Here is a 14,319-nt window from a genome sequence, read left to right as displayed (position 1 = left end):
TTCACCGCCTCTCCTAATAGCAGTATTTTTCTTAAGACAGGAGACCAAAATAAATAAGACTAAAGACTGTAAGAGCGATGAGAAAAAAAATTTGCGTAGATCCAGGCTGGTGGGAAGGAGACAGCCTCTGCCATGGGTTGTGTGAGTATTTCACATTACACGCTTATTAGATAAAATGCATAAAGCGATATGGGCAGACGAAGGGCAAAGACCTTGCCTCCCGAGTGAGAGCCCTAACCATTAGGTTAGCTCAGGCATTCACTCCTTTTCTTCAGGAATCTGTAACCTGTTTTCTCTGAAAAATGGAACAGATCCAACAGGACAATTCGCTTGACTCCCCGATGGCCCCCTTACCGCTAAAATGCTCTCTTAGCTGAGAAAAGAGTCAACATCGACATGGCATTGTAGAGGAGGGAACTGAGTCCAGTCTCTTCCACACCCCAGGGGACAACTCTAACCTTGTGGTTCTCCTGTAAAGGTTAAGTAAGAGCAAGAGGTTCCTCCCTGAGGGAGGTACAAACACATTTTAGGTTAGTCATACCAAGGAGTTTAAGTGCTTATTTGGACCCAGATGAGCTCTGCATGGCGCTAGCCAGCTGCCTCTGCGCAGTGATCTTTGGATTAGGAGCAAGACACAGGCAGCTGAATGAGAGCAGGTGGCTCATAACCCAGCAGAATGAGGCATTTTAGCTAAGCAGATGGAATCTAGGCAGTGAAAAATTTTGTAGTTTTCAGGCTAAAAGAAATCTTTACCTCATCATGGAGTTCTTGTAAGTGACATGATGACCTTACTAATGAAAATAGACATCTTATCGGAAAAAAAGACAGTTTTACATTTCTGAAGCCCATTATTTGTGCTTCACAGAATCACACAGAATCACAGAATCGACTGGGTTGGAAAAGACCTCAGAGATCATCGAGTCCAACCCTTGGTCCGTTTACTAGATCATGGCACTAAGTGCCATGTCCAGTCTCAGTTTAAAAACCTCCAGGGACGGCGAGTCCACCACCTCCCTGGGCAGGCCATTCCAATGCCTGACCACTCTCTCTGTAAAGAATTTCTTTCTAATATCCAGCCTAAATTTCCCCTGGCAGAGTTTAAGCCCATGCCCCCTTGTCCTATTGCTAACTGCCTGGGAGAAGAGACCAATCCCCACCTGGCTATAACTTCCCTTCAGGTAGTTATAGAGAGTGATGAGGTCACCTCTAAGCCTCCTCTTCTCCAGACTAAACAACCCCAGCTCCCTCAGCCTCTCCCCGTAGGTCTTACGTTCAAGTCCCTCCACCAGTCATGTTGCTCTTCTCTGGAAGAGCAGCTATGCTGGCCATAGCTGTTGTGCACCAGCTTGGCTTCATCCACCAAGAAACTACCCCAGGTAAGCTTTTGCTGGTTGTTAAGGGCCTCATAAAACTGCCCTGGGCAGAGTCATCTGCCTCCAGCAGGCTGGACCAGCTCCTTTCCAGCAACACGAGCAAGAAGCAGCAGCAACCACACTTGAAGGCAGCAGCATCAGGCTTGGGAGCAGGAGGATGCAGCATGGAGGGGCTTTTGGTTGTTGGCACCTGGCCCTTGTGAGCTACAGCACACTGCTGATCCTCTCAAAGTTAAGGTTCAGCCTGGAACTCCTTGACACCATGAAGCTGACACTATCCTAGACACGTTTTAAAAGGATGAAGCTGCCACTGCATTGTGTGGGGGCTTGATCTGAGAGGTTTGCTTTGAGGAGCACCCCCCTGGCAGAGGGAGAGGACTCCTCCTCTATGGATCCTGATGGGTTGAGGGTCAAAGCTGTGTGCAAAGCGCTGCTCTTCTCAGTCAAAACTGCAACACTTCTGTGCTCAAACAGAATCAGAACTGTGGGCATTTAGCAACAGAGCTGCCCATGAGTTTGGGCAGCCACTCTTCAACTTGTCAGCTGTGGTTTTGGTGACTGTGGTTTTGCAAAAAGATTTTTCAAGTCCTACCTAAAGCTCTTAAACTGGTTTTGGATTTTACTGTAGAAATATCAGGATGAAGTGCTGTTTATAAAAAGATCTTTTATGCATGTTTCCAAAGACAAAAGAGAAAGCAAAAAGAGGAAGAGTCATGGGGCATTTTTTCCTGAAAGCATGAAATAAATTATATATAGATAAATATAATTATAGCTTAGTTATCAGTTGGGTGCTTCAAAAGATATTGTTCATGGTCTTGTTGTAAATGGATAGCTGTAGCAGTGTAAATAGGTATTAATTTATTGATGGTGCAGAGTGCTACAGTCACATGTCAGCAGCCTGAAGATAGGGCCAAGATCCTTATTCACACCACAATAAGGTCAACACAGTTAAGCAGCACACAGAAAGCACATGATTATAATGATGCCTGCAGCGTGTCCCTCTTCGGCTAGCTGCATACAAGAGGCTTGGTGGTAAAAGCAGTCGTTGTCTCATTATAACCTTGGAATTAAACAATAAAAAGGTTACATACTATTAAGTGCACTGATTGTCAGTGTAAATACCCAGCTTGCTAACTGTTGTTGACTTATTCTGTTTTCTGCCAAGACAGACAACACTGTGGGACACACTTCAAAGCAAATGGTCTTCAGTAGTCCACCTGTCATGAAAAAAAGAGGTCACTTCAGAGCGATTCACTGAAGAGACACAGATTTTTAAAAATTAAAAGTTCATTTTACATAATTCACAAATAAATAAGATCCTACAGATCCTACTTAACTTTTAAAAGATAACAGTAATTTCTGATTTTCATGTCATCAGATAGCAGGATCCCATAGAGATTTTGAAAGATCAAAACACCTTGGCTGACTGAATCCCTCTTGTTATGAGAGCTCTTCAGTGTGGCGAGCCATGTAATTATTTCTCAGTAGCATTTAAGTAACAGCTGATTTGGAAGGGATTAGATATCTCTCAGTCTCCAGTAACTGCAGACAGGAGACATATAAACATCCACAAAAACATGATTAAAGACTGTAGACTGGAAAATGTCATGCTAGAGGTTCACTTCAGCCTGGGTTTCTCTTCTGAATAATGCCCTGCAGGTGCCAACAGAAGTACATGGGGTTATGGCAAGCATAAGTAGAGCTTCCTTGGGCTTCATACAAGACTCCTAAGTAGTGGACTTGCTCTCAGAGGTACTCAACCTACAAGTGCTCAACACATTTCAAGGAAACAATTGGTTTTCTGTGAGGTTTTGGAGGGTTTTGGGAGGCTCCCATCCTTGCATTAGCTACTGGTGACCACCTCATGTGAAGTGCTCCCTGGTGGGAGTGTGAGGCCCAGCCCCACCACCCCTGTGATCTGCCTGTGCCGGTTGCACCATGGCCAGCCTCACTTTTGGTTGGTTTAGGGAGAGATTAATTGCAGATCCCCTGTCTCTTCTCAGCCCGTGCTCCATACAGACATTTGGCCTACATAGCACCTTTTGAGTGCCTCAAAAGGTAAATCAGAGCCTGCAAGAGAACTGTGGGCAGATGCAAAAATTTGGTGCCTGTGAAAACTTTGTCACTGATCACCACAGGTTTGTAGGAGTGGTCTGAAGCACAGGGTGAGGAACACTGCCGAAAGGGTTGCAACAGCAAGTGAGGAGATCTGGGCCTTGCCGACCTACCATGACTTCAGCTCTGCTCCCTTCTTTAATTACGATTGCTCATTACACCAAGGAACACTCCTGCCTTATGTGACATTTCAGCTTGACTGCTCTACCCAAGAGAAGCCTCAGGAAAGGCAAACAAAAAAATGCATCTTCCACATTGAACTGACTCATTTCATGATTATTTTATTTCCCGGATGTAATAAGTTGGAACAAGGAATAATAGCCTTATGAGGATTAAAAGCTGATTTTAAAAAAGACAGGGGACACCATTAACGACACAAGCAACAGTCAGTTATCTGAGTTCTGTTAACTGTGCCTCATACTCCTGGTACATAAGCTTCTTACAGGTATTATTTAGACACAGCAAATCTGTGTAAACAGATCAAAACCACTGTTGTCCATTGAAGCTATGTGTCTGGAGTTAGAAAGGATTCTTCTACGTCTACAAAGAGACTATAGTTGAAGGACTTTTCCTGAAATCTGTTGATACAATAAAGCATTAGGAATTCCGCAGAATCTGCAGAAACCACAACCAGATGCTATGGATGCCGGATACAGATATACAGAGATACGCTAGACTGCAGAGGTATCTGCAGAGCTATCTGCAGATATTAGATTCCTAGTGGAGGCATTGCAATGCCAGAAGGCAGATGCATGTTTGCAATTCAGAAGACCCAACTAACTGCTGAGGGTCCTGGTGCAGGCAGAGCAGAAGTGAGGGCTGAAGGGCCAGCCCCATCTCACCCCACGAGTGGTTTCTAATGCTAAATGATGGCACAAGTTACATGTTTATTCCTTGGCCTCCCTATTAAGAACATTTTTACTATTGTTATTTATTATTGATATTATTTCCACATAAATCAGGACTTTGTTATAATTATACAGAGAACAAAACCACCATGCTTCTCCCAAGGATGTCACAATCTAAGGAAAAGACAACGTGAAAACCACCCTCCTAGAGGAGGGCAAGGAAATCACAAGGCAGTGTTGCCAGCATTCCAGCTTGTGGTCTGAAGAGACCAACAGGTTGGTTAATACCAAGTTTGTCACTGACACTAAAGCATCTTGGTCTGGTCAGATGTAAAACATGAGAATTAGACAGTTAATATCAGATGATAGATAGGTGGGGATTAAGTCATTAAGCTCATTGTAAGTGAAAAACGAACTGTTTATCTTTGGTGCTATACAGGATGCAGGAGAAGAAGGTAAGGGAGGAGGGATCACAGTATAGATAAATGACCTTTGCAGCAAAACTACAAACGGATGTAACAGGACATGAGAGCACCGGAAAATTGCTACAGCACAAGAAGGGAGCACTTGGATCAATGTTTTGTTAGAAGAATGGCTAGGAAAGGCTATATCTTAACAGCAGCAATGCAGAAGCCAAGACAACATTCTAAGAAGAGGAGTACCACTGTGACAGAGATTGCTGATGGGTGACCAAGGGTGAGCATGAGTTACTGTTTTTGAGACTTTACCTGACTGAAGACATTGGGAAGCAGTGTCACTTGAGTGAAGCAAGTATAAATTCAGTTGATGAGAAGCCAGAACAGCACTTAAAAGCAGTACTCTGGAATGTGATTTTAAATGGTGCCTCCAGCAAGCTACGAAGCAAGAAAGGGATATGGCATGATCACCACTGAAGTAAGCTTGCAGTAGGTAACAAAAGAGTGAGGGAGAACAAAAGGTTAAAGGAAGAAATGACAGACAGGATGACTCTCGGAAGATACAATAGGATGGAGTCAGAAGAAGAGGAGAGCGAAGTAAAAGTGCTGATTTACTGGAAACCATGAACCTCAATCTACAGAATGGACCTCAGATTCTGTTCTTGAACAGTTACTGCTGTAAATAAAACACAGCAGACTGAATCCACATGCATGTACTTATGCAAATATTTGCTACCACACTGATCAAAGTTATTAGGTGATAATGTTCAGCCTTGGAAACTGGCCTTGAACAGCGTTTATTAAGGTGTTCCACTACTACAGCTATTGCTAAAGATCAGTACACCAAACTGCACCATCAATCAGCCTTGAACCTTTGAGCAGAGGACTACCAGTAAAAGCACATAGAAAATAATGTATCTGCAGCCTGCCAAATAAAACACACATGAAACTACCACCAGCACTATAGAACCATTATTACAATTTATCTATTGTCAAAGACATGCTGGGTAACAAAAAATAAATGCAGAAATACAGAATTTTCATTGCTTGTTTTGCTTATCTGGGGGATAATCATAATGTTTTTGAGGCAGGTGTTTTTCATAAATTAATAGCCTTTATTTCATGTTCCCAGCTTCAGTGTAATATAGATTTTTGTAATGAATATATAGTGACCATACAAGAAGGAAAGGAAAGGAAAAAATTAGGTGCCAGACATATAGATGAAAATTATTTATGCTGTAGTCTGAAAAATAAAATATTAAATTGTGCCACCACAGACTATGGGAAGATATAACTAAAATAGTTTAAAGTCTTATTTTGAGAGTGGCAGAGTCAGAGTCAGATCACAAATTAAGGAACCTATCTGTACATGTCTGTATATGAACTAGGTTTCAAAACTTGCAATATAGCAAATGGAGATCTGGCCAGCACAAGCAGAGAGCTCAACACCAGCAGCTGCCAAAGTATATGTGTCTATAAACCAAATAAATCTCTAAACTGAAATGATGGCACTAACAAGGAGTTTGACTGAAATCCAAACACAGGTATCTAGACCCATTGGGAACACCCTGTGGTATTCCATGTAATCTCTAGACTCCCTTCATAAAGGCACGTGGATCCCATAAGTCAAGTGTCAAATCTACCAACTTCATGGTGTCCTAAGAGCCTGAAAAACATCTGGGATCTGACTGTGGGATGGCAACCTTAGCAAGCCCTAAGCCTCCACCAACTAGAATGGGAGCTGGGCACCTTGCTCCTACGTAAACTTGTATGGGTAGATACCTATACTCAAGTGTCCTAATCTTTGAACTGAATCCCATTCTCAGAGTTTTGAGTACTGTCAAAAAACCACAAGCTTTGAATTCAGCTTTGGTCACTGGCCTTTAAAATAAATTTTGATTTCTACAGGAACAATGGCTATAAATTTTGTGAAATAAAAAACCTGCCCTGGAGACTTTTGCTCTGAATTACCTTCTGAAAGGAGATCCTGGAGTCACAGTGTTCTTGGTTTAGGCATCATATCATGTTATTTATGCATAAGCCAAGGGAGTCAAGTTTGCACAGATCTGGCAAAACACTTTGGCCAACAGCTTTTGTGGAAAAAAATACAAATTGTAGTCAATCAAAAGTTATACATGCTTTGTGTTTCCTGAATCACTTGGATTGGAAATAAGCAAATTATTTTTTTTCCTTTCACTGTATTCAAAATGACACATTTCTGGTTTTCTTCCCATTTAAAAAGATCTTTCATTTCAAAATTACTTCAAGTTAAAGGATTAAAAGATGAAAAGCACAGCACTTTGTTTCATCTGATCTACACTGGCTGTCACAATGTTTTGCTTTGCTGAAGATTCTGATATATTTTACTTAGATTGGCTAAATGGCTATCATCCAACTCCTTCTGAAAGAAATTATTTTCGTAGCTTCCCTAGTAACTAAAACTTCTCTTTTTCTATTTTAACTATAGAACCATTAACTTTTTCCTACCATGCATTCAAATATTGAAATCTACGTAGACTCATAGCATTTTATTTTGAAAACATTTACCAGACACTTGTTTTTGGAATTCTTACACAGTAAAAGTTCCCCAAGACACTTGGCGTTGGTTTGCTTCCAGTGTTGTCTACATCAGTAAGAACGTAATCTGAAACTTCTACCACAGAAGAGAAACCAACATGTAGTCCTCTTAAAAGCCTCCTCTATAACCTCTACTATAAGGACAGAAAATGGCTTTGTGTATTTCTGTTAACTTGAAATCACAGAAGAGATATATCGGGGCAGATTCCAATAATTATTTTATTGGGGCAGATTCCAAGAATTATTTTCTACCTATTTCTCTATGCACAAATACAGAACCATCAAAGTACAGAGATGTTTCTGTCTACTGACATTAAATTTTGCTATGCAGTGTCTCATGACTATCACAGCCATCCTGTTCAAATTATTTGGTGAGATGCATGTCGCACAAACCCTTTACAGTAAAAGTTCAGCTGCAGAAGTGCATCTTTCTTGTTTTCTTTAAAATATAACAGAAAAGACCTAACCAAATTCCTAATCACAAATCAGTCACTGACTGTCATTTTGTAATACTACTCTACTTTTTGTTTTGTTCGCTGTTCATTCTATTAAGCTTCTGTGTATTTATGTTTGGTGCTACAGATGTTTCTTATAAACATGAGAATTTCATTAATTTGTTTGTTTTATGTAGAACTACAGAGAATAACCTCTGCTAACAGAAAAGAAATAAAAGTGCCTGTCTCACTAGGTTCATGGGTGCAAGTCAAATCTGTCTCCATCATTACTTTCCCCCTCTAAACCCCAGAAAGAAACCTGAAAACATCTGGAAACCTGAAGACATCTGGAAAACTCTTCTGGGTAGGAGCTATATTCTACCCTAAATGACAGTCTCACTAATGTATCATTGAAAACTGAGTTGTATTAAAAAAAATATAATGATTCTGTGCGCAAAGACTATGTTTAGGCTTTAGGGTGTTTCTGTTTCTTAACACCTACTCCCATCCTTTGTGAAATAAGGTGTATCAAGGCCTTGTTCTAAGAGTTGTCACTGGTGGCGATGCTGCCAACAGGTCCACAAACTTCCATCATTTCATTTGGCATGTGCATCACAGTTACCTGTTTTTTCTGAACCATGGAAATCCCAGAATCATAGAATAGTTTGGGTTAGAAGCGACCTTAAAAGGTCATCTAGTCCAACCCTCCTGCAATGAGCAGGGACATCTTCAACTAGATCAGATTCCTCAGAGACCCGTCCAAACTGGCCTTGAATGTCTCCAGGGATGGGGCATCTACCCCGTCTCTGGGCAACCCGTGCCAGTGTTTCGTCACCCTCATTGTAAATAAGTTCTTCCTCATGTCTAGCCTGAACCTTCCTTCCTTTAGTTTAAAAACATTACACCTTGTCTTATTGTAACAGGTCCTGCTAAAAAGTCTGTCCCCACCTTTCTTATAGGCAAGAGCCTTTAAGTTCTGGAAAGCCACAATAAAGCCTCCCCGGAGCCTTCTCTTCTCCAGGCTGAACAAACCCAGCTCTCCCAGCCTGTCCTCACAGGAGAGGTGTTCCAGCCCTCTGATAATCTTGGTGGCCTCCTCTGGCCCCTCTCCAACAGGTCCATGTCTTTCCTGTACTGAGGACCCCAGGACTGCATGCAGGACTCCAGGTGGGGTCTCACCAGAGCAGACAGGGGCAGAATCACCTCCCTTGACCTGCTGGCCACATCCCTTTTGATGCAGCCAAGGATAAGGTTGGTCTTCTGGGCTGCAGCGCACATGTTGCTGGCTCACGTCCAGCCTTTCATCCACAAGTCCTCTGCAGGACTGCTCTCAATCCCTTTACCCCCCAGCCTGTATTGATACCAGGAGCTTCCCTGACCCAGGTGCAGGACCTTGTACTTGGCCTTGTTGAACCTCATGAGGTTCATGTGGACCCACTTCTTGAGCTTGTCCAGGTCCCTCTGGAGGGCATGTCATTTGCTGAGGGTGCACTTGATACCACTGTCTATGTCAATGACAAAGATATTAAACAATACTGGTCCCAATATGGACCCCTGAGTGGCACCACTCATCACTGATTTCCATACAGACACTGAGCCATTGGCCAATGGTCTCTGGATGTGAACATCCAGCCAATTCCTCATCCACTGAACAGTCAACTCATCAAATCCAATTTAGAAAGAAGGATGTTGTGGGGGACTGTGTCAAAGGCTTTACAGAAGTCCAAGTAGATGACATGCTTAGCAATTCCATCGTTCCCTGATGCTGTGACTCCGTTACAGAAGGCCACTGGGTCAGTCAGGCAAGACTTGCCCTAGGTGAAGCTTATTTCATTACCTCATACTCCATGTTTCTCACCTGCAATTTCACAGATTTCCTGTACTACCACGTATTTAAATACAACCTGATCTGTTTGTCCCTTATTAAGTCTGGAGAGTTGGCTGCAAGGACCTAGGGTACAAATAAAGAAGATGCAGCTTCCAACCAAAATTATTCCATGATTCATCCCTCCTGTTTTATCCCAGTCTTGGTTCTGCAGGAGGGAAGGGAAAGCTTTTAGTGACTGATGCAGTGCTCACAGGAAGAGGTTCATAAGCACAGTCACTTTTTGCTGCTGGAGGTTTGTGTTTTGGTTTGGTTTGTGTGTGTGTGTGTGGTGTTTTGTTTTGTTTTTTTTTTTGGTTTTTTATGCTTGTTTTCCTTTTAACTTCCTCATCTAGAAAACACCATCAGCTCACAGAATGAGAACAAACTCCTGCTGACTTTTGCAGCAATTCACTCTGACTGTTCTGCTTTAGAAAACAGATAAACAGGAAGGAAAAAAAAAGCAGAAACAAGAGAAAGGAGAAGTTGTCCCACAGCTCGATTGCAGCTTTAGCAGTCTTTAGCACATCATGGGTTGACATATCAGCTGCAATGACAGCTAAAATCCCATTACTGGGATGAAATCCTGAGAGCTGGCAATGTTGTTAAAGAACTCAGAACTTAGATTAAAGGTGATAATTGTCCACTCAAAAGATGTTGAGGAAAATGGCATGTTCTAGCATGCAAAAGACAGAAAAGCAATGGGAAAAAAAATAAGTCCATCATCTAATATTACCATGAGATCCAGCCACCACTCCCCCTAATGCTAAGCAAGGTCCTTTCTTGTTACCATTCACTTATGTCTACTATGGTATTGCACTAGAAAGATACTGTGGTCAGAGTATTTTAGCTCACTGAGTAAGAGAATAGTCTCATGTCTCCAGAGCAAGTCTTGCCTTTTACCTCTGCCTGAAAATTAAAGGACTCCATTTTGACCAGAGCAGGGCTGAGAAACATCTAGACACCAATATCATTAGAGTAGTGGCAACATATTCAATGTCTTTAAGATGAAAAATTTAGCTTAGCTATGGCAAAAAAGGAAATGCAGAAAAAGGAGTGTAGAAAGCAGAATCCATTAGTGACGTTTGCATCAAACACGACAATCTTTCACTACTGAGTTGAAGAAGAGTTGTTTTCGTTTCTGCCACTTTAATACGTCTTCCAAAGGATTTCTTAAATATGCACAAAAATCTGGCTCTCAGAGAGGTGAATCCTTCAGATACAAACTATCACGATCCATCCTCAAGGAAGTAATTTTTCATCAGAAAACAAACTGCTACATGATCAGCCTAATTAGCCACTAAAGCAACTCATTACTCAAACAGAAGTATTAATTGCAGAGGACCAGGTAAAATGGATGAGGTGCAATGTAATAGATGAGACCCCAAGAGTACAGAATGAAAATATGTTGTTAGAAGACTTCCCTTGGTTTCAGTGACAGATCATCAAGTAGGCAAGAATACAAGAAAAGCCACGACATACATGAAAGACAGGCAGCTCCCTGTGTGGGAAGCGCAGACTGCAAGCTCTGTGGGGGCTACAACAGCACAAATAGGAAGGTAGTGACTTTTATCATCACATCTGTTGAAACTTTCTTGCAGAAATACCTGATACAAATTGCACTATGTTCCTTCCTCAGAATGACAAGAAAGAAGGAGAAAAAAAATCTCACCCTAATCATTTGCTATGATCAACTTGAACGGTGTTTGTAATCAACTGCGCTATGTAAGGGCAAACCAGAAAGGAAAGCCGGGCTCTACTGGTATTAGCAGCTGCTTCTCAATTGCTTAACTAACATTCAAGTCTAGTCTTGAAATCTCCAGTATACTCAGGCTTATTTTAAAGCCGAACACTTTCCTTTTGTCATAAAGCACAAGTTATTGGCAGAACCTATATCCCTATTTCACTGAGGGAATTTAGACAAAATACCACATCCTGAACAAAACATAATATAGTTCATTCTTGAAGATTAGTCTGATTTCTTCAGACCAGCAGCTTTGGCAACTCCTGCTTGGTGGCATCTATAAAATCCTAATCCAAATAAATTTTTCCTGATAGTATATTTATGGATTTTTTTTATCCTGTCTTGCAGGAATTAAAAATATCCTTGTAACTGTAGACAAGCTTTCTATAGCAATGCTACTGCTACTATACAAATTTTCAAGTTCTTATGAATATATTACAGAAATCCATATTATTGACTATCATGTTATCACTCTATGGAAAAGAGACTGATTTTTCATCTACGAGTGGACTTAAATCCAGGAGCAAAATGTAGGTTTCTCCATAATAAAGATATCTCACTACTGTAACAGCATTTTACACTTAGTTACTGTGCCTGTACAAAGAGAGCAGCACTATCTGACCTTGCATATGCTACTATTCTGAGAAAATCCCTAAAATTAAATGCGTGTTTGTTGGTGGCCTTGGCCATGAGTAAAGACTATTTGGAAATCACCAGCTCCAGGTCACCTCTACCTTCTCTGCTTGCGCAGTCGATTGGGTAACAAAGCCTATACAGACAACTAAGGCAAACAGACCTTGCCAGGTTGACATGTTCTGACTTTTTATGGGTTCAGCTAAACTGCTGAGAGAAAACAACTGTTTTTTCTTTTCCGTACATTTTCTCTACACCAAAGCTACAGCTCATATGCATCGATGCATAAACCTTGGAGATCCATGGGACTGATACTATAGTATCAGTCAAGTCACTAGGAGCTAGAATTTGTCCAGGTACTAGGAGCTCAAATTGGAGAAACAAATAACAGTCATTAAACTGACTTTTTTTATTGTTTCAAAATTTTACTGCATTAGGGCCTGAAGATCACAACTAGAACTAGGCAGCCACTGTTTTTAGGAATTGCACACATGCTAAGAGACATTGCACCAGCCACAAAAAGCTTAGGTATGTGAGCATTAGACCCGAAATTAATTATTCTCACATGTGCCTACAGGCAGGTCAGCAGCCTCCAGAGAGTTCCTTTGGAAGACAGGCACTAAGCACTGCAGGCTCAAGTGTCTTATACAGAACTTCTGGAGGTTTTATGTACACGTATGAGATAATGTTTAGCTGAGCAAATAAGTAAATACTGCTGTGTGGAAGAGGTCAGTTCAGGTTAAAGGAGAAACATGGAGAATCAAAGTTCTTCCAAAACCCTTTCAAGGTTCTAGTATTTTCCACATGTATTTGCTGACACCATGACCTACTCCACATCTTCATCATATGTGCAAACTTAGATTTATTTATTAATTTGCACCATGAGAAACTAGAAAATATCCCACAAAAACCAGACAGAACTGTATTCCAAAGGCTGAGCTCTGCAACAACAGCAATACAAGAAGCACTAGCTGAGTAAATATCACTTACTAAGAGTCCCTTGGGGAGTTGTCAAAGAATTGTCAGATTTAAATGTGAAACATCAAAACACTGGAGAACTCTGTGCAGCCTGTAATACACAATGACTAACTGAACTTTATTTGCTAATAAACCAAGCAGAAAAAAACAATAACAAAAAAAAATTCTTGCCATAGTGAAGTGCAGACCTGAGGAAGAAGAGCTGCCCTCACGTGAACTCCACAGGCTGGAGTCCTTGGGCAGAAATTATCTGCCAGCACCATAAGCTTACCAGAAGGGATGCAGTCAATAAGCAAAATTTTGATTGTGTAATTCATTTTGTTGTGGCACATGTATTTAAATCAATTAAACAGAAGTAGGGCAAGTGCCTTATAAGTGACATGATGAGAAGACAAGGCAATGCAAACTTGCTTAATGTACCCAGGTTAAGCGTTAGTTTAGCGTACCTTGGGGTCTTATGCTGAAGAAACTGGATGAAGAAAAGTATTGAGGGAAAGGGGAAGACTTCAACTCTGCCTTTTGTAACAGACTCTTGCAAACCACTAGAATTGTCTGTCAGAACTGACATCCTGCAGGCACTATTCTACCAAACAGAAGTGACCAGCAGAGACAAGAACCAGTAGATAGTTAGGGATGAAGGAAAGCAGGTGTCAGAAGCTCAGCAGCCTGGAGTACCAGCTTTGATCCAGCTACCAGCCTCTCTTAGAACAGTGACTCCTCCAGCTGGGATGTGTTACAGGTCCCCAATAAACAAGCATCCTCTCCTGCCTACATTTGCTGAGCATGGTTGTTCTGCCGCTCCAGGCCCAAATTACCTTCAGGTTTGTCAGACTGACACATCCATCAGTCCCCTCTCCTCTGTTTATTTAGCTCCATTCATTTAAGTAATTGCTTTAGAGAGAGGGAAATAAGGACTGTGGAGAGCCAGACAGAAACCTGGAAGCTGAACTGCACTACATTTTCAAGAAAAACCCTTTTGAAATTAGACCCCTTTGTCAGCAAGCAAAAATGCCTCTGCTAACATCAACACCTTAAATCATCACATTGCAAAGAATCTTTCATTTCCAATTTTCCCACGTCAATGTGACAGGAGGCGTTAATGCACCACGGGCAAGACAGAAATGTTCAGAGGATGTCCCTTTGGCATATCCCAAAAAATAGGACTTAATCCTCCATTAAGGGTTGTAACTGATGCCAGACCTATCTGTTAGGTCTAGCTGAAACTTAGAATGTTTTATTTTTGACTCTACCAATGCTGATTGTTAGCCTCTGTCTTCAAGCCACCTTGCAATACAGTCAGGTCAGGAACAGTTAGCTCTCTCCTTGCAAGCCAGAGT

Source organism: Columba livia, chromosome 2, assembly GCF_036013475.1.
Source record: "Columba livia isolate bColLiv1 breed racing homer chromosome 2, bColLiv1.pat.W.v2, whole genome shotgun sequence".
NCBI classification, from domain to species: Eukaryota; Metazoa; Chordata; class Aves; order Columbiformes; family Columbidae; genus Columba; species Columba livia.
Note: the sequence above shows the minus strand (reverse complement) of the source record.